The 21221-nt window shown below is 42.8% G+C and overlaps 1 long non-coding RNA gene across 1 annotated transcript in view; it reads left to right on the plus strand.

The window, feature by feature from the left end:
* The window catches only part of LOC106896343, a 121404-nt gene continuing 100183 nt past the window's right edge, over positions 1-21221 (plus strand). Inside the window, exon 1 of the long non-coding RNA XR_001413612.1 lies at positions 1-64. This is a non-coding gene — a long non-coding RNA (uncharacterized LOC106896343). The remainder of the gene's footprint in view (positions 65-21221) is intronic.

The raw sequence follows: 21221 nt of genomic DNA on the forward strand, positions 1-21221 counted from the left end.
CGGCGTCCCGTCCGGGCGGGCAAGGAGGGAGGCACGGAGGCTGGGTGGCTTCTGCCTCTCCAAGGTAAGCTCCTCTCCGCGTTTTAACTTTTGGGGGGGTTTTGGCAGAACGGGGCAGCTGGTCAGTCCCCTCCCTCCTTCCCCGCAATGAGACTCGCCTTGGCTCCATTTTATTCTTGGGATTATTTATACCCAGAAGGACTAGGTGTTCTTTAAAGGGCCATTATGCCGGGGGATATTAGCGCCTCGCTCCTCTCTCCCTTTTCCCTCTTAATATCTGGTGGGTGTTCACGCCGAGATTTTTGCAAGCCTTTATATCCGAGCCTCGTTATTGGCAGGGAAAATGCATTGCAGGGTGCAGGGGGGTAGATTTGGGAGCGAGTTTCTGGTGCTCGTAAACAGAAATGTTATTTTTTCCATCGGTGGGAAGGGGGAGCAGAACGGAAGGTTGCTTTTAACATCAAGAGGGGATGCGCCCAGGCGTTTTCTGTGCCCCTTCGGACTGGGTGAACTGGGTGAATCTGGGCTGGGGGAGTCTGTCCTCCTTGTCCCGGGAGAGCTGAACCCAGGATGTGTGCGTTACGGTTGTTCATTCATCAGCAGCTGCAGATAATGCAATTACCAAGTCAGCAGCGCATGGATGCTGCCCAGCGTGTGACGTGCTGAGAAGACTGTACTTTTAGGAAGCCCACACTTGCCATAGTTTGGATAAAATTGAAGCTGGGGATGGCAGGGCATGAAACCGTTGTGTCTTTAAGTGAAGAGGCTACCGGTTCTTCTCCATCACTCTGTCGGTTCTGAGGACTTCTATTTGGCGTGATTCTATGCCGAGGTGTAAATACCTTTTGCAATCTGGTCATAAGAAATTCAGGAGTAAAAAATACCTGGTAACAGCTTCAGTGCTTGGTGAATGGTAGATGGTTTACATGTCTGAGAATTCACAGTAGTTTAATTGAATCCCATCACAGAGGGGGGCTTCATTTAGGTCTCGGTTTTTTATTTACCTCTCAGATTCTGCAGCCCTGGTATGGCTGCCTCTCTCCTAAGGTGGCTGGAAAGGAAGAAAAAAAAAAAAAAAACACCAGCGTGATTACCATGGACACAACTATCGCTTATTTATTTATTAGGCTATTAGGGTAATGAAGAAAAGCCATGCCTGCCCTGCTGTGCAGATCTCATTTCAGCAAAACTGCCTGTGCTCCTGCTGTTACCCACGTTTGATTTTTAACCAGTAAGTGCCCTGTGCTGGTGTCGGTGCTGTGGTTGCTACACCTCCACGTATGAGTATTCATCAGAGCCCCCCTAATCGAGGGCACCAGAATGGAGTCCAGATAATTGTTAGTGGGATTTGTTCCAGGCAGAATGTTCTCTTCATTCTTCTACGCAAAGATCAGTTTTTACGTGTAGTTGCTGCTGCTTTATTCTGCCTGTTACTGGTGCTGTTCTGGGGCAGTATTTGGTACATTAGTATTTCATTTTTATGGATTATGCTACTGAAAGATTGTTATCTCTTGCATTAGTTGCTGCCGTCTCATAAAAAGAAACAGCATCTGTCCCAGGCAGCTTCAGTACCTAGAAGGCAAGGGAAGGCAAGGGGAGGTTCAGCTTGCTCAAGGTTACTGGGGGAGTTAATATCTGTAAAGGATGGACCACATTGGTTCTGCTGCACCTATATACATACAGAAAATATGTATGTCTCACATTAGCGTCTGTAATGACTCCCATTTCTTTTACACTTCTCTTTTCTTGTTCAGTAAGTATATTTTTTTTTTATTTTTAAAAATGTGTAGTTACTTTTAAAGATAATCCTGTTCTATAAGCCAATATTGATTGATACTACCATAAACAAGTAGCAACATTTAGGCAGTCAAAACACAGCAAGTATGCCTTCTTTGAAATATATCAGATTTTTTTGTAAACATAAAGACACGTACACACAAGCTTATGCCTAAGCTGTCTACAAGAAGAAAGAAAGAATAAATTTCACGTGCCCAGAAGACTAACCTAACAGTCAGGAAGGCAAGAATTGTGTGCTTCATGTAAATACTCTTTGTAGCCTGCTTTTTCTTCAATACATCAGTGATTCTGAGAGTACAGATGTAGGGATTCCTCCAAAGGAAGGTCATGTGATAAAACAGGTCTCTTCTTGTGTTTTCTGTTTGTAGGGGAGGGAAAATATTTGGGGGGGGAGTAGGAGGGTGAGAGAGGAGAGCTCAGAGAAACTCCGAAGCACTCTGCAAATGTTGAATTACGAGTTTACTGGTTTTGCAAAGGTAGAATCTGGGGAAGAAACAGGAATGTTAAACCTTCGTGCAAATTACATGTCCTGTTTTTAAGAATGTGCCCTGTGCATGGGTACTTGGGCACGTGCATGTGTGCTCAGACACTCACTCGGGTCAGGATTAAGACTTGGCAGCAGATGTTGGTCACAGAATTTATTTATTCTGGTGTGCTACTGTATACAATGTGCTAATTAATTGATGAAAGTACTAGAGAATGCTTTGTCTCAGTGGTATCCTGCAGCAGAGAGCTACAGTGGTTAATTATCTGTTCCTCTGATAACAACTGAAGCTTTTTTTCAGTGTTCTGGTCCTTAACGTCACTAAATGCTTCTTTGGTCTCTTCTACAGCCGGGCAGATGGTTGTACCAACGCAGTGCTGTGATGTTTTTGTTCTGAGGGAAGGCTATCGTGTATATCTCCTAAGATGGATGAACAATCATCATGTCTCTCTCTTTGCTGAGTCCTTTGCAATAAGCCAGAGAGGTTCTTTTGGCCTGATCCCGAAGTCTTCAATCCCTTCCATAATCCCATTAACTTCTGTGGAGCTATATATGTGAAATGAGCATTAGGGAATTAGGTTGTACAGTGTGTGTTGTTTGTGGTGCAAGTGTTAAGACAGGGTCAGCACTTTCATTGCTTCGCGTAACTTATATCAGAGCAGAGGCTACCTATAGGATTATGGAAACTGCTTGGGCCTTTAAAAGTGGACAAGAAGTTTTCAGCAGAGAAGCTTTTTTTTTGTGTGTGTGTATGTGTGTGACATTTTTGCTTTGGGTTTATTCAGCATTGAGAAGTGCGCTGGCAGCACGGATAACGTGCAGTGCTCTTTGAAAATTGTTTTTAATTCAGGCCTTTGAGGTTCTCAGTCATGGGTAGGTTGTTTTATTCTTTGCTCTTACTGTGTCAAAGAATATGCCGGGGCTTTTACTTGCTGCTCGAGATTTCTGAAGTGGGAGTGTTAACAGGAGCCTGACAAAAGCCTGGGTTTTCAACAATGCTGGGTACCCAGATGCTTCCCTTCACTTTTTCCGTGGGTGATTTGCACTTAGTCTGTAAATCTGAAGAGGAATTTATGAACCTGACCTTCAGATTCAGTGTGATTCCAGCCTCTGTTCCTGTGCAGGCTGTACTGTGACCCTTCCCCATGCCACAAAGTAAGCAGGTTTGTGACTGACTCGGTATTTGGATCAGTTAGAGGGGAGGCTTTGGGAAGTGATGATGATGATGGTGTATCTTCATGCTCAGCTAAGACAGTGCTTATCTGAGCGTGGTAGTGAAGGCAAATGTGCTACTGGAGGTGTCCTTCAAAGAAGGTGTGGTACTGATGCCGTGTGTGCCTGGGTTCTTTTGCACTCCCCGGTTCTTTTTGCATGAAAATTGATCTGTGCCAAACTGCAGCTTGGATAGTGGTGGTCGGCCACTCTGTAATAACTCTGCTAACTGGATAGAGTTGTGCCTCATTCTCCTTGTTGTGTGTGGTTGCTGAGTGTTGCTAAAACAGACGCTACGTGCCATCCCAGAGAGAAATGCTATTTAAATACCAGCAGGAATAATACCTTCATATATGCCTTCTCATGGTCTAAGATGTCATGAAGCATGATTAAGTAACTTTGAATCCCTGCATCATAGATGCTGTTCGTTGGAATGTGTTTAGAAAAACAAATAGATGAGAATAATTAGGTAGAAAAACTGGTTTGCAGTGTGCTTCTCAGATCAGACACTTCATATCTGAATTTGGGTGTGTGAATACCTGTATGTCAGTCAGGCTTTTTTATTCTCTTTCTTCCTTTACTTTTACACCTGTCTAACGTGTACAGTGTAAAACTGGGCATTTGGGTTTCCTACCCATTGACAGTAAGAGGATATGATCTGGATTGATTTTTAGGCAAGTTCATTCCATATCCCGTGTGAAGTCGCTCTAGCAGCAGAATTATAGTGTAGCACTAAATCTGTTTCTTATCTACAGATGCCAGCATAGGCAGACAACTCTGCCATTGCTTTACAGCTGAAGGAAATGAGATGTGGAGAGGTGAAGCAATTTCTACAAGAAATTATCTTTTATATCCATAGCCAATCTTGTAACAGTTTATTGATGTTTGCCCTCTTCATAAACAATAAAAACTTTGAAGTGAGTGGCCTTATCTTAGAAAGCAAACTGTTGCTAAAATTATTCTTTGTTAGGAAGACTTCTGAAATAATTCCACTTCCTCTGCCCTGAGAACCAAGAGAAGATTATTCACTACTCTAAGGGCTGGGGATGTTCAATGCCTTCATCAAAATGGGAAAACAGGAAATTGCAGCGTGCATGAAAATGTAGTTTGCCTACAGGTTTGATTTATAGCTATTCTGGTCTTTCAAAGAATCAATTATTTACATAATATGAATGAAATACGCCCCAAGACCAGAAGGCTATTCTGGTTTTGAATAAACACTGCAACGCTCATTCACTTAAGTTGTATTTTTCCTCGAGCAAAATGAACACAATTAGGATGAAGATGACTGTGTGGAAGGGGCAGCTGATACCAGAATATGAGTCCATTTTTCTTTGTTTCTATGTCTCTATTGATCCTGGCATGTAAAGGTCAAAAGCAGCAGTTGTTCAGTTATTATTATGAGTTTGGGGAGTTTCAGCCCACTTTCCAGCGCCTGCAGCGTTGCCGTTACGGGAGATACCAGTGGTGCCCTTGCAGGAAGGCCAAGCTTAATGGCTCTCACAGTCAAATTCCTTTTATAATCATGGGCACGGTTCTTCCGAGCCCAGCAGGGCCAGTTTGTCATGTGAGACCCTCAGAGAGAAAGGCCAGATTTAGGAACTTGGAATTTTGCCTGGCTGTGTCGATAGCAGTAATAACATATAGTGTTAGCCCTCGCTTAGCTCCAGCCTACAGTTTAAAACAGCTAAGAAAAAGCAATGAGACTCGCGTTGGGCCAGACTCTTATTTGACATAATGTGGAATCACAGCTGTCATTATGCCAAAAATATTGAGATATTAATCTGGGAGTTTATACAGCATTTATGGTAGGCAGATATATATATATTTGTAAAACTGTCGCAGTCTAGGTGAATTTACATGTATGTATTCATCGTTGGTGTTATTTAAGCAAGGGATATTACTAGATTGTACCAGGTCTGTTTCCTACTCTCCATTTTCTATTTTGCAGTGTGCTCTCTCTGAGCTCTCTGAAGCTCTGAAAATCCATTTGTGAGCGGTTGTTCAAATAAGAGATGTCTTTGTAGCCACGGTAATTCTAAGTCCCTTTTTATTGGAGAACTTTGTGGAATTTTATGGAATAAAGTGTTGCTCTTACAAATGGTTATTTTTTTGAAAACTTGAGTGGGATTTATTTGCGCTTGTAGTACCTCTCATCCCCATGGAAAGCCATTCTTGTGAGTTCAGGATAAGCCAGTCACAAAATATAACGTGTTAAGAGAGAAGCCAGTCGTGCAGTACTGAGCTCCACAAATGCTTGGGAATACCAGTAGGGTCACTGAGTGCCAGTGGATTTGTAGAATCATAGAATGGTTTGGGTTGGAAGGGACCTTAAAGATCATCAAGTTCCAACCCCCCTGCCCTGGGCAGGGACACCTCCCACCAGACCAGGTTGCTCCAAGCCCCATCCAGCCTGGCCTTGAACCCCTCCAGGGATGGGGCAGCCACAGCTTCTCTGGGCAACCTGATTCACTGCTCTGGACAACTATGAAGATGCAACCCCTGTGTCCAGAAGCTTTAGAGAAGATCTTTGTATTAAGTACAATGGAGTCCCCTCCATCATGTAGTGAGAGAGATACTGCATGTGGTATTCTGTATATCGTTTAGAGTCACCAGTCAAATCTTGGGTTGCAAAGAAAATGGCCATGAATCACTGCTTAGCACCTTGTACCACCTTGTAAGGTGTTTTGAGAAGAAATCTTCTCAGAAACCTGTTGGGCACAAGTCTGCAGAACTGGGAAAGAATAGATCCCATACACAAAGATGTTGGGTGATGGTTAAAAGCAACATGTGCCCCAGAGTTACAGCTTCAAGAAAAAATGACTAGGTATTGCAGTTTCTCCTGTGGCAGTGTGACATTTGAAGGGCCAGAAATAGCACTCTGATAACACATTTTAATAGGTGACTACATATTTGGTTTTGTTTCTTCTCTTGAAAGGTCTGGCTGTGCTGCCAGTACACTAGACTGAAAGCTCTTAGGTTGATTAATTATTAAAAGAACTCACTAAATATTTTACACCTTTTTATTTTTTATCTTTTTATCTTACCAATACTTTTCTTCTTCTAAATGTTTACAACAGCAGAAGAAAAACTATTCACAATATATGCTAAGAACTTACATAGCTTCCTAGAAAAGATTAAAAAAGAACAAAGATTGTGTAAATATTTGTTTCCTCACTGTATCTTTGCTTTGGTTTCTTCTTGGTTTCTCTACAGTAGCTCTCTGAATCTGTTTTCTTGGGTAAGTAACCAAAGAATTTTTAATTTTTTTTAGATATATTGTACATTTATACATCCAGCAGATTTGTGCTCCCCTTATGCAAGTTGTAGGAATGTAGAATAAATGCAAATGTGTATGGCAGAAAGATTACTGCTAGAAGTTTGCTAGAAGGTGAGACGTGCCAAGCAGGAGTAGTAATGACTAGGGTAGGCACACATTCATGAAGAATTCCTACTTTGTGTCCTACCTGGCCATATTATTGGGCACCATCTCTGTGAGTTGGAAATCTTTATAGCCATTGTACAAATGTAAGAAAAAAATCATAGAATCAGACCCCAAACCTGGAAACCACATTTGCTCAGACACTGAAGATACTTGGATATGAATTTAGCGCCTTGAGCACATCAACAAAATGCACGTGCAGTCTTTGCTTGCTGGTCTAACATCTAGGTATCTCAAAGATCAGTACAAATTGTTGTGTGCTTCTGCTAAAAGTGGTGCTTAGTTACACATATGCCAGTGCTGTAATGCAAACATTATTGTATTTGTTAGGTGTTCTTGACCTTTTTTTGCAGCAGGTTCTATTTTATTGCTTGAATTCAAACAGCACTGGTGCCAACTAAGATCAAAGTCCTCGTAAGAGTAGGCTTTGTGCAAATACATCAGAGATGGCATTGACTGTTGGGCTGAGTGAGTTGGAAGAGTGGGAAGGCCAGGAGGAGGATAGAGAGGCAATGGGGCCCCTTGTTTGAGGAATGAGATGAGGCTTGGTGGGCTTCCACCTTTTCCTCCTTGGCTTTGGAGCTTGGCTTTGGTCTGTGACCTGGTATCATTGGACAGTTTGTACGTGTGGTAGTGAGTCCTCTCCAGCCTCAGATGGGTATGAGACAAAGCCATCAGCAGAAAACCCACAGAGTCTTTTTCTCCACATAGTTTTGTGAGACTTCCCTGTGAAGACTTTAATAAATAATACACTGTTAATTCAATCAGGAGGTAGAGCATAGGAAAAAGCCTGAAAGTACTTAAGAAAATAAACTAAAAACATCTTCACAGAGAGATGGTTACTCTTCCTGGTGGTAAGACTGACACTCGTGACAGGACAGGCCTGGGTATACTTATTAGCAGTAAGTTTTTATGACAGGACAGACCTTCAAGCCTGGGTATACTTATTAGCAGTAAGTTTTTAATGAAAGTGTTCTTAAAATATATGTAATTTATTGATGATATATATTGATATTAATATATATCATTTATATGTGATACATATCTGCTAGAGGGTCTGTGGAACACTGTTCTAAAACCAGTATCAATATTTTCATCACAAGGCTGGGCTTGTTTTCTTAAAAATTATTTATGCTTAGAAAAATGAAACAAAGGCCCCAAAGACTGGTTCCTGTTACAGTTCCCAGGTCACTGCGCCCTGTTAAATAACAAATAAGGCAAATGCCTGGCCATCAATCTTTGTGCTTATGATACTGAATGAGTGATTATTAGACTTAAATCGTGTCACTCATGTTTTATTTCTAATCAGCTGAGAAATGTGATGCATGTATCTTTACATGATGGTTGAAATTATGATACTGAATGAATGATTATTAGACTTAAATCGTGTCACTCATGTTTTATTTCTAATCAGCTGAGAAATGTGATGCGTGTATCTTTACATGATGGTTGAAAACTTCTATAAAAAGGCTAGTCTGTGTCTGGGTGCTAAAACCAACCAGTAAGAACTCTAAGAGAAAGGGTTTATCAAGCAAGTAGATTAGCTGGAGATTGTTGGATTAGAAGCCGTGGAGGGGCAGAAGGGAATCCTGTTATTTAGCTCTGAAGGGTGGAAAGTGGGATGGACTCAGCAGTCAGATGTTCCACATAAAATCACTCTGTTGGGTGGAGGAAATGAGCGAGGCAGAGGTGTTCCTCCTGCCTGCAGCTGGCTTTAACTCCTGGCACCCCTGCCCTTAAGTCTTTTTCCTCAATCTACATATTTTGTATGGCCGTTTCTCTCTGGGTGGAATTTTGTTTAAAAAGAACCCACATCTCTTGTTTTGCAATCAGATTGCTGGCAGGAGTAGAAACACTTCAACATCTCCCCTCATCTCCTCCGTCTCCTCCTTTGGAGAGGAGAGCATAGTATTGTGTGCATTCAGAAGGTTGGGAGATGGCCTCTGGAGAAGCACCTGCTGTGTTGTGAGGCCTCAGTAGAGAGAGGACAACAACCCTTTGCCATCTCGCAGCCTTCACTTCTGTTCTTTCTTGCTGTCTTCCTTTGTTTTTCCCCAGAACAAACAAGGGATGAGCGCACCCAGATGAGCGTATTGGCGCTCACTGAACACCCTGGTGTCAGGCATGTGCTCGTTGTGTCGACCCAAACACATGTTCTGCTGCTGATACAGCACTCATTAGAGCTTGGACAGAGCATGAGCTGTGATTATTTTGTGACTCATGCTTCATCAGGCTATAACTGTTTGCTGTGTTCCAGCCCTTGCCAGCACAAAGGACCCGAGCTCTGATCCAAACTTATTGGAGTCGATGGAAACAATCTCCTTGGCTTCAGAGGACTAGATTCATCCAGAAAGGTTTTGGGCTGAGCGGTCAGGACAGGATGTTAAGTAATTTCTCCCTTTTGGTTTTTAAATTTAAATAAGTTGGCCTGGAATTAATAGAGAGTGAGAGAGAACGTGGAAATACTGCAATGGCATTGTAGTTCCTCGTTACTTTTCAGTGATGCTTTAGACCCCTTGCTGCTGTACCGTGGATGGTGTGACTCGCAGCAGATGCCAAAAACTCCTGCTGAACGGCATGCTGTTTGCCCTGTGTTTCTTCCCACCACTCCAGAGATTCCCTGCTGTGAACAGATGATGTTGGACACTTCCAGAGGCCAATCTCCAGGGAAGGTCCAGTTGTGAGGGTTCAGTGGCTCCTGGTGATCCAGGGCTTATACAGGTTCCTCAAAGAGAGTTGATACAGGAGCTCTGGAGAGGGATATTACCAGCTCATGGTCCATTAAGAGAAGACAATGTGAGCATCTCCACCTCTCCCTTCCAAAACAGAACTGTTGGAAATTTCCCCAATTTTCATGTGTTTACAATGAACATTTGAATTTTCTTTTTGATTGTCATTGGAACTGGGTGGACTTTCTTTTTTTATTAAATGTGACATTTCTCCTCCTTTTTTTTTGTGTCAAACATTGTCCTGCTGCCTTCTTAGGTGAAGTACTGTGTTGTGTGTTGTTTTTTTTTAAATATAATCTAATTTACAGAGTCTGGTATTCATAAAAGCTTGTAGTTCAGCTCTGTGAAATCCTGTGACTAATTCATGATATGCCCTTGTTCTCTTATAAAAGCTTATAAGCCCTTGGCCAAGAGATATGATGGATGTTTCTACATAAATAGTTTCTTTTCTTTTACAGGAAGACTAAAATTTTATGATAAATGATTTCATGCCTGCCTATCATTGGTTTTATCCCTCTACTAGTATTTTGCAGTACTGTAGCAGTTACTAGGCCACCAGGTCTCCCACCTTTGTGATGAAGATGGGGAAAGTCTTCATCACAATTAGTAGGAATTTTAGGCTGCTGACAGGCTTTAATTAAGACCTGTGTGCTCTAGTACGTTCCCTGCTACGTGAACTAAAGCAAAATCACTGTTAGTGGATAGTTTCTCGCTGCTCAGCAACCAGATTCCATCCAGGTTATATACTCAGGTAAGTCATTTTAGTGGCGTTTTTTCAAGTGAAATCTGGTTGTTGAATTAAAAAACAACCCTGTAGTAATTTTATATAGACTCATGACCTTCAAAAATGCCATGCTGCTTCTCTGGCACCTCTAAGATGAGCATTCAGTCACCTGGCAACAGAAGCCCTTTGTGAGTCCCGAGTACGAGGATGCCCCAGAGGCTCCATTCCCCTCGGAGCAATGAGTGACAAGAAATCCTTGCTGCTTGAGCTGCTGGGTGTCACCGACCTCCTTATCTTAGGTGACTCCTTGATGCCAAACTAGCCTCTGGTTGACAGTTAGCTTCTCAGACAAAGCTTCATCCCGTGAAAAGTCCGCTTTACCTGGCGTCTTGCCACATCATGGTCCAGCCTTGTATTAATTCAGACTGAATGAATTAATTCTGTTTCTAATGGCTTAGTTAAACCAAGGCCAAGTCTGAGGATGCAATTCCTTTTCTGTTTGGGGAGGCTCCTGCTGAAATGAAGCCCGTTTTGCTTGACTAAGGACCGCTTGGGATCCCTGCCTTTCGTTGTTAAGGCTCTATGAGAAGCGAGTCACTCTTAGGTTACCTCCTCTTGTCATCACGTAGCTGCAGATGGAACGATCAAAATTCATCTCCTGGTGGTTGCATCCAGGGTAGGTGCAGGGGAGAGGGTTCACCAGTGAGCTCAGCTCAGCCTGTCTCAGTGCCCATCCTCGCCTCCCTGGGACGTTATTCCCATGTTCTCCTTTACACGTGCTTTGGAGCGGGGCTCTGTGCAGCACCTGTCATGGCTCTTGATGTGGTGTCTAATTGGGGAGGTTTCTATTTCCAGCCCTGTTACCGATACACAGCAAAGCGACGGGGAAATTACACAACGTTCTTTCATGCTTCTCCTCTCCTGTCTGTGATGTGGCCGGGGCATTTTTGGCAGCCGGTCAGGGTTGCCTTCTACTGTGTGTGGTAAGAACCTCGGTTTCTTTCTGCCTAGTGCTCAAGGTGATTTTTGGGGCAGGAGAGGAGTGTGTTCTGTCCTCATCTTATATTTGAATTTACATGAAAACGTAAATGATGCATGAAGTGATGTGGATGGCTCGGTGTAAGGCAGTCCCGCTGCGTGCGTACCGATTGTGACACCGTCCCTGGCAAGTTAGTGGGCTCCTAGGAGAAAACGTGACCATCTCTGCCTGGCAATTTGCAGATGTACAGAGATAACTCTGGTGATATCCCCTCGTTTTGGGTACGCCGTAGAGGCACAGTTCCAGGCATCTGTTGTAACCTGTCCCAGAAGTGTCTGTGTTCCCTGCAGCGAGTACGGGAACTTTCACCGCGTGTGGTTTATGGGAGTGACTTTGAGTCATTGTCAGTGGAAAGTACAATAGATGTGAGACACTATCTGTGTGGGGAAAAAAAAAAAATCATCATTGCTGAGTCAACTGAACCACCTTCACTGCCATAAGCTTCCACTCGAAATGTTGGAGCTTTCTACATTTTCTTCTGTTTGGTCAGTGTTTAGTGCAAGCCTGCTAGTCACGAGATTTTTCAGAAGCGGTGGATGTTATCTTTCAATTCTGTTTTGCTTTCCCCTCTATGAAATGTTGAGATAAACACTTTTATAGCTACTGAGTGGCTGTGGACCATATGTTCCTGTAAAAGCTGTAATTTCCCACCGAGGGCTTCTGTTTCCATTAAGCCTTTCTGGATGTGTGCTACGTGCTGTGATACCCACTGACTCCAGGAGCTGCCCTGTAACACCAGCTGGGCACAGCACTGGTGCCCGATGCTGAGACCTGAACCCCAAAGCATAGCTGAAGTATTTGAGCCTAACCCGAGGCCAGATCTGAGTCCGAGTGAGAAAAATGTCGCCTTTCATTGTACAAAAACAAAGGACACGTGCAAAAAGTCTCCTGGCATGGTCAAGGGTAGAAGACTCTTCTAGTTTATGCTCCCAGAGCAACGGTAGCACAGGAGGACTCTGAGGCAGATACACAGTGTGATAGAGGAGCAGCTATTCCATCACTAATAATTCAGCAATCACACATAATTAAATTCACTGGATATTAAAAGAACTAAAATAAGGCTGTCCCTTTCCCCAAGCCATTTTATACCCCTGACACTCGCCTTACATGTCACATGGAGTTAACAAGTCCCATAGATCTTTCCAAGGTCCCTAACGGCTCCTACAGAAGAGCCACCACATCCTGAATTTCAGGCTGGGTGATGCCCAGTTCACTCAGTGTGTCACAGCGTTCACGTCCTTGGGTGTGAATTACACACTCAAGCCCTTCTAAAGTACCCATGTAAGTTTACTCCATTTTTATTCCCCTTATTAAGGACAGCCTGTGACCTAAAGGGTATTTGGGTCTATCAGTTTGCGTCTGGTGGTGTTTTTTTAAAGGTCAGCCCAGAATCAAGCAGGGATGTGAATGTGAAAGAATTGCCTATTTTGTTGTTGTGGTGGCTGCTGGCGTAGCAGGTGTCACAGATGTGGCTTATGTTGAGAAGGGCTGTACACAAAGGTCACTGGGGCTATAAAATAAGGTGGGTTGTCACCCTGCTGGGAGTTGGGCGCTTGTGCCTGGGCGCCCCAGGTGTGGACTGGGAGACTCTTGTACTCCACACGGTCCCAACCAGCATAGGAGGACAAGCTTAAGGCCATGGACAAGGACCAGCAGAACAATAAAACGTATGGATTTCTTCTTATTTCTCTGTAGCCATCTCTGGTTACTCCGAACGCTGAGTTATCCCAACTCTGTTTTCTATAGAAGGAATCTCCGCAACTTGTCCTTGGTTCACTTCTGGATGCCCAAATTAGGAAAGCTGGAGCCACAAAAGCAAAGGAGCAGAAGGAAACAAAAAACAAATAGAGTTATCCAAAGGAACAAGAGATTCAGCACACGTACTCCTGTCAGCTGGACTCTTACACAGCTACTGCATTCCTTAACCTAAAAAAAACATTCTGGAATTTTAATATGGTTTTAGTCCAAATAAATTTAGTTTGTTATGCAAATCTTATGGTAATTTCCCTCTGTGCTCCTTTAATATTTCATAAGAAAATGTCGTTTTGAATCTAAAAATTATTTTTCCGCTATGATTGCAGAGCCTGCTAGATGGTTGTCCTCAAGCAGAGGGTTTTTAATGTCTCTAAACCCCCCTGTATGTAGTGGATGAACTCAATGAATGGAATATTTAATGTCCTTCTGGGGAATTTTGCAAGCTATCATTAAGTAATCTATAAAAGCTAAAAAAGTACACTTGTGATCTATTGTGGTTTGTTGGTTTTTTTTCCTTGTTCTATATGAAAAAGGCCCAAAGGGTCCGTCTGTTTTCTACTGTTTCTTCAATACAAGAAAAGCATATCTTGTTTCCTTTTTTTTTTCTTTTTCTTTTTGAATTTCTTACCGAGTGTATGCATAATTGATGATCTGGTAGAATTATCTCAAGGATATTATGAAAATGAACGCTGACTAACTGTCCAGGAAAAGAGGTATTTATATTTAGATAGCTTAAAAGTTTAAAGCAAACAAACAACCCCTTCCCCCCAAGCTTTTGAACACCTGAATAAATATTTGGGAGGAAAATTTGCTGTTTTCCAGTCTCTAACAGCTTGCTCAGATAGGTGGCTGAAGGAGCCATCCTTCAGCCTACATCTCACATGTTGTTTCTGTAGCTGAGGAGGGTGCACATCTACAGCTAAGATATCTAAGGAAACCACAGAATAAGACAAGTGATGTTTTAAGTGAGAAGAACAAGTGGCTGAAAAGTCCCAAACACCGCTCTTCCTTATTTTAAACAGTTTTCAGGCCTTTAGGAATTAAAAAAAGGGGTCACAGAACTGGAAAGCTCATCTTTTATGTATTTTACCATGGAAGTCAATGTTGCACAAATTAGACTGTTAAGCAAGATATTATTTATGGTAGTAAATACTGACAAAATACCTTGAACAAGCCTTTTGTTATGAAATTATCCAAGCTGCCACTGTTTGCTGTAAGTGAAAAATGTCTTGAGTTGTAAGTTTTTCTTCCTCACCAGCAACAGAGAGAGCATCACAATTTCTGTGCCACTGAATACGGAGGAGGTCAGAAAACACCCTTTTTTGCTGCTGTTGACGATTAGTAATTGCTCTGGCTCCAGGGAATCATTCCATTTCTTTGCGCAGGAGTGTTTTGTTTTTCATTTTATCAGCTCTTAATTGTGCCACTGTGTCTTGCTTTATAAAAGTCACATATTTCTGTGAGTGTGTGACTGGGGGCGAGGGAGATGCATGGGGCCGAGGTGGGAGGAAGGACCAGGAATGCTGCTGGGCAGAATCCGTCCAGCAATGCTGACCAGGGTTGTTCTCCCTTCCTAGGAAACAACATAAGTCATAAAGTCACACCCTGTCCTTTGGTTCCAGACAGAAACAAGCTTCTCTCTTACTTAACTCTACGTATCTTGTTAATACTATGTACGTATGTCTTCTGGGAAATGTTTTTCAATTGCCTGAACATAGCTAGCCAATTTAATTGATTTTTTTTTTTTTTCCCTTAGAAGCTTGAGAGATATAAAAATACAGATATTTTTTTCTTAAACTAATTTATGTATGTGAAAGCATTTCCCATTAGATGTTGTTTGGGTTTATGGAGTGCTGTGTGACGGGGTGGTTTTGTGTTTGATTTGTATGTCTATATACTGAGTACTCTGCAGGATAAATCTTAACTGTTTTAAACATTTGGGTTTATGGAGTCTTCTACTAGTGCCGTGTGATGGGGTGGTTTTGTGTTTGATTTGTATGTCTATATACTGAGTACTCTGCAGGATAAATCTTAACTGTTTTAAAGGTTTTTAAGTCTTCTGCTGCCTTTGGAGTAGCTATTGGAGAGCATTATCCCCTGCCTGGGGGTTTGTGATGTTGGAGCAACGACATGTGCTTGCTGTCCTCGCTGAGGAACTGCAAATGACACGAGTGCAGTGTCATTGGTGAAGCCACGGGCAACTCAAGTGTTGTTTCCAGAGCTGGGAAGGGTGCACAGCCTTAGTGGAGTAAGATGCTTCTTTTTAGCATGAGCTGTTGGTTTATAAATACCACGGGGAATGTGTGTCTTGGTGCTTCTCTATGAGAGAGAGCGAGCAACCATGAGAAGACACTGAGGAGAACACAAAATGCAAGAGGAGAATCTTGAGACTTTACAGCATCAGCTCTTCCCCATGTTGTTGTTGCCCCTCTGCTCTGCCATGGTGAGGCCCCATCTGTGTCCAGTTCTGGGCTCCCCAGTTCAAGAAGGACAGGGAACTGCTGGAGAGGGGGAAGAATCTTGAGACTTTACAGCCTCAGTTCTTCCCTGTGTTGTTGTTGCCCCTTTGCTTTGCCCTGGTGAGGCCTCATCTGGAGCACTGGGTCCAGTTCTGGGCTCCTCAGTTCAAGAAGGACAGGGAACTGCTGGAGAGGGGACAGCAGAGGGCTACAAAGATGGGGGAGTATTACATCTCTTTTACAAGGAAAGGCTGAGGGACAACAGCAAAGAGCTACAAAGATGGGGGAGTAGAACGTCTCTTTTACAAGGAAAGGCTGAGGGACTTGGGTCTTTTTAGTCTGGAGAGAAGAAGTCTGAGGGGGGATCTGATCAATGCTTATAAATGCTTACAGGCTGGGTGTCAGGAGGATGGGACCAGTCTTTTTTCAGTGGTGCCCAGTGACAAGACAAGAGGAAATGGGCACAAACTTGAATATAAGAAGTTCCCTCTAAACATGAGGAGGAACTTCTTTCCTTTGAGGGTGGCAGAGCCCTGGAAGAGGCTGCCCAGAGAGGTGGTGGGGTCTCCTTCTCTGGAGACATTCCAAACCCACCTGGATATGTTCCTGTGCAACCTGCTCTGGCAGGTCTAGATGATCTTCAGAGGTCCCTTCCGACCCCATATCATTCTGTGATTCTTTTAGGAAATGGGTGAGGTGGTGATACTTTTTTCTGAGCTGATTTACTATAAATTCAGGCTTAAGGTCCAGGCAAGATTAGAAGTAGAGTTTTGATCTGGATTTGAGTGCAGTGCTGCGTTTGATTACTCCAGCGCAACCTTTCAGGTCTGTGGTTCTGATGGGCATCGACACTAAATTGAGTAAGACAACCTTGGAAAGTTAATGTGAAAGGACAGTGATGTCTTCTCTGTGTGAAATTCATCATACCAGCATGCCTATCTGTGAAATCTCTATTGCTGAGAGGAAAGGAAGACATTTGAAAAGGAAAGCAGTGTTCTGAAGCAAGCCCCGTGGTGTGTACCAGGCTGCTGGGATGCTGTCAAGGCTGGTAAATAGAAAGTCTGTCATTGCTTATGCCACACAGTCATTCTAGGTTCTCCAAGAGAGGCAGGAATTCCAGCTCCATCTTGTCAAGGAGCATAGGTTTAGGTCAGTTGGTCCTTCTTGTCCTTAAGGGACATCATCATTGTGAGTTTGGGATGATCACCAGCGTGTATTTTCCGCAGAGCACAGTGACTGTCCGTTTGCTCTGAGGGAAAACGCCTTCACTTATTTTTAGCTCCTGCTTCAAGGAATCTCAATATTCTGCATAGAAATTAAATTTTGTTCTTTCTTTTTCTGAGCCAGCTCAGTGCAGTGAAAGCCCCGTCCTGCTGCCTGGACAGAGTTCACATTCTGTGGTTTTTTCACTGATTTTCTAGTGCGAGTTGAGGTGGGTCTGTGTGAGGCCCCTGTGAAAGGCCTAGTGTGGAGTATGGAGAGGCTTAGTCACAATAATTTCATCCCGGTAGCAGTGCTGCTGTAATTGTAATTGCAATATGTAATTAAGGTAATGCGGAGCTGTGTTACTCACATGTGCCATTTTTTCATTAGAAATGTATGATTGTATTTAAATTCTCAGGTGACATAATCCAATATAGCTACTGACGCCTGCAACTGGGGCAAAAAATGCTGACGTGATCATAAAGACCCTTACGCTCGGTTTGCTGAGCCTGACATCATTTCACTCTAACTTGTCTTTCACTCTAATCAGTCTGCACTAGAATTTAAATTCAGCATTTTGTTTCTATGTTGTCATGGTTCCTGTCTGGAACATTAGACGCTGGCGTTTTTATTTCCCCCCCTGAGCAGCACGATGGGAAGCTGTACAGAGCTCGGCGACAGAGACAGTTGAATCATTGGGGGAAGCATCTATGAAATTTCTGTGACTCTCATATGTGGGTATCTCTACAGCTGATCTCCCCCCCCCAACGGTATCTCAGCAACGTGGGTGCTCTCAGAATTCCTTTTTGTCTTCCTCTTCTTTCATTAGTGAGGGCTGAACCAGAATCCCTTATCTGAGCATCCTTTAAGGTCGTGTATATATGTGGTATGTAAAAACTGAGATAAAAATTGGATGGCTGAGGCTCAGATGGTCAGATTTAAATTAGTTTATTAGTTATTGATGTTTTTTCAGGCATTTAAAATGATTTATTACGTACTTCAGATGATTAAATACAGTCTTTTTCTCCTTTCAAACCTCCCTCTTAACCTGCTTCGGAAAGGGAAAATGAAGAATTGTTTTCCTGACAGTACTGAGGTGTCCTAGTGCAGGATTATTATGTCTCTAGAAGGCAACAGAAGAAATTTTCAGAGGAAAGCATCAAAATGTGACTTCTAAAAGCTCTGGACCAAAGAAGAAAAAGTGAAATATAATAAAGATTCAAAATGTATCATTTATGAGGTTATCTGAAAAACAAAGCAAAGCCTTATGATTGAAAGAAAATTCTACAGTTGAGAGAGGCAGCTCTCCTCATTTCTGAATATGTAGCTGTAGCCCTGGTTTCAAGGTATTTTCTAAAACAGATAAATTCTGAAATTGGAAGCCCAAAATCACTCATGCCACAAAAATCTTAATTCAGAGCTCATTGTTATAACTCTTGTAACTCTTAACGAGCTACAATGCAAATCCTAACAGCAAGTCGTGCTGTGAGTGGCTGTTGTGAGGTGCAAAAATCACCCATTGAAGTTCTCTGATAATGATAAAATCTGTGCCAGACCCAGGCTGCGATGGCAATTTCTGTCTCCAAATGTGCGACGTGAAATTGTTCTCTAAACTATTTATTACAGTTGTGGTTTCTCATCCGCAGGCTTAAAATCAAAATTCCCTGCTTCTGTAATTCTTTGCTGGCCGGAATGTTGGGTGTGTTTGCCGCTATCCTGAAAATTTATCTGAATGCTGAAAAGTAATATTTAGCAACTATTTCTTGCTGATTTTTTGCTATTGTCCTGGCTAAACTTAGGCATTCCATTTTTCCTAGATGCCTGTCTATCCTGTTTTAGCATCGAACCATCTGCTCATTTTTCTGTTTGCCACTCTTGTTCTGATTTCTTTTCCAGAAAGACATTTCAGTCTCCTAGCTGTTATTCTGATGCATCTGAGAGGCAGGTTATTGATGAACAGATCCTACTGACCACTTAACATCCATGCAAGTACCAGCCTTTGGCATGAGATGTCCCTACACTTTCCTATCCTTCATTCCTCGTGTTCCATGACCAAGAAGTGCTGTGGCAGCGGGCGATGAGGGCAGTGATGGTGTGTCACTGTGAGGCATGGCATTGGCACGCCGTTCTTCTGCCTGAGTAGCATCTCCCCAGCTTGCTGGGGCTGCCTGGCACCCTTCGCCAACCCATATTCCTCTTGATGTCCGCCCACGGCCTCACACCTTCATTAATTCACCAGTGAAATGGGGAGGAATGTTATTTATCCCACCAAATCCACCCCCACACATGAGTCGAAACACGCTCTGATAAATGTTTGGGGTGTGCTCTGGAGTCTTCAGCTACGAGATGCTGTGCCAGGAGGCCACGAGGAGAGCGATGTGTCTGGGTCCCTGAGAAGGGAGTTGGGTGCAAGAAACGGGCACTACCGAGGGCTGTGTTTCACGTGGCTTTACAACACTTTCCATCAGTTAATTTTGGTCCTTCTGTTTCCGTGTAAATCCACACAGTTCTTCTAGTGGTTTCGTTAGACTTTGTTTTCAGACATTCAGAAAAGCTTGTGAAGTAGAACTGAAAGACGAAAGGGTTATTTACAGTTGGTCATCACGCCGTGTGCTGCTGATCAGCCTTTTTCCCTCTTGTTTCTCCCCTCTGCTCCCAGGGAAAATGGGAATTTCTGTGCATAGTGCACCAGGAAGTCGTGAGAGTTAATGGCTCATCCCACGCGGCTCTGAACATTACAGAGTTCTTGAAAGGGCTTTTATCTGCATTTCTGATCTCAAGCTGGAGGATGCGAGCAGGTATTTTGAAAAGCATCCGTTGGCATCCAAGTCCTCTGCTCCAAGAGCTTTGTGTGACTTGTTACAGAGGTTCTTGGAGAAGTGGTGGGAGGACTTCTGCCTCCGGTTGTGTTGCTTGAACAGCAGAAAGGGCAAAGCTAGCCATGTTTGCAAATGAGTAGGGCCAAAATTCTGCCCACTATTCTGCCTGCTATTGTTTGGTGAAATTGAAAATAGATGATGAGAGCGTTTGTAACAAAAGATAAATTTGTAGGAATTGTTGCATTCAGTGCTTTTCCTTTTTAAGTAGAAACAATATAAAGAGCTTAATTCAACACAGAATAAATCTCAGTTTTGTTGCACTGACTGTATAAAATGAGGCTGCTCTGCGCTACGTTTGCCTTTAAACTGTTTATATTACCTAAAATGTCATTCCAGAGGAGAGTTTGGCTTAGGACTGCAGTGAAAGTCATTTTATTCCATGTATGGACCTGGTCTCCCGAAGCTATTTTAGTGAGTAGCTAGAAAATATTTTTTAGTGAGCCATAATTTCATTTGTGTTTATGTGCATTGGCTGGTTTAATGAGGGAGCTGCGCTGTTCTGCGATTCCGCTCTGCATTGTTTCAGGGAAAAGACAGGAATTTTCAGGTGCAGGCTGGGGCTGTGTTTTTTTTCTAAACGCATTATTTGAAACCACATCTCAAAATCACTGTGTTCTCAGTTTAGCTACTGAGGAATGAAGCCCTTCTGTGCCTAGAAGAGGCTCTGTTAAAAAAAATGCCATCCCCCTGTTGGTGTTAATCAACATTCCCTTTAACAGAACCAAGCCATTTTTAAACCATTGCAGGCGCTGGTTCCAGCTTTCACATCTTCAGCAACTCAGTCATTTCTCTGGGTAGGACACAGTGATGGGTGGGTGGAGAAGATCCGCTGGTTCAGCAGGGGAATCAAAAGGCTTTGTTTAAGCTTTTATCCTTAGGACTACGTGGTGGCACTTCTGCAGAAGCCCGATGTAAGGATATGGTATAGAACTGTGCTGCTCTGGGAATGGCAGCTGGGTATTTGCTCGCAGGGGTGGATCCCCAGAGGGTGGTAAGGAAAATAGATGTGTTTGACTGTATTTTTAATTTGGCCTTATGCCACGCTGAAGAAATAACTTTGAGTCTTTTTATGTTTGAGACACCATTTGGTGCTTGTTCAGAATACTCCCTGGTAATGATTGATAATGATGTGATCTTTTAACTTGGAGGAAATGTTATATATATGGTGTGTATATATATAATACTAGATATAATTAGAAATGGTAGTCTTTTATGCCATTGAATACTCCTTTGAAAGTCCAGAACCAGTATCTTCTCCTGCTATAAGCAGCAACCAGTCATTCTGATGTGGCTGTCCCGTTTTCTCCATATATATTCTAGAAAGTCCTTCATTCCTCTTCCAGGGAATTTATCTCTGGAATGGAAGGACAAATTGCACCTCTGACAAGGCATGCAGCCTTTGCATTGAGACTACCAACTGCTGTCATCAATTGTTATAATCTTTATACTTTAAGTGACCTGGAGTCAGATTTTCAAAGGTATTTACTTGCTTAAGAGC

This window comes from Calidris pugnax, unplaced genomic scaffold (assembly GCF_001431845.1).
Source record: "Calidris pugnax isolate Ruff unplaced genomic scaffold, ASM143184v1 scaffold196, whole genome shotgun sequence".
In the NCBI taxonomy this organism is placed as follows: Eukaryota; Metazoa; Chordata; class Aves; order Charadriiformes; family Scolopacidae; genus Calidris; species Calidris pugnax.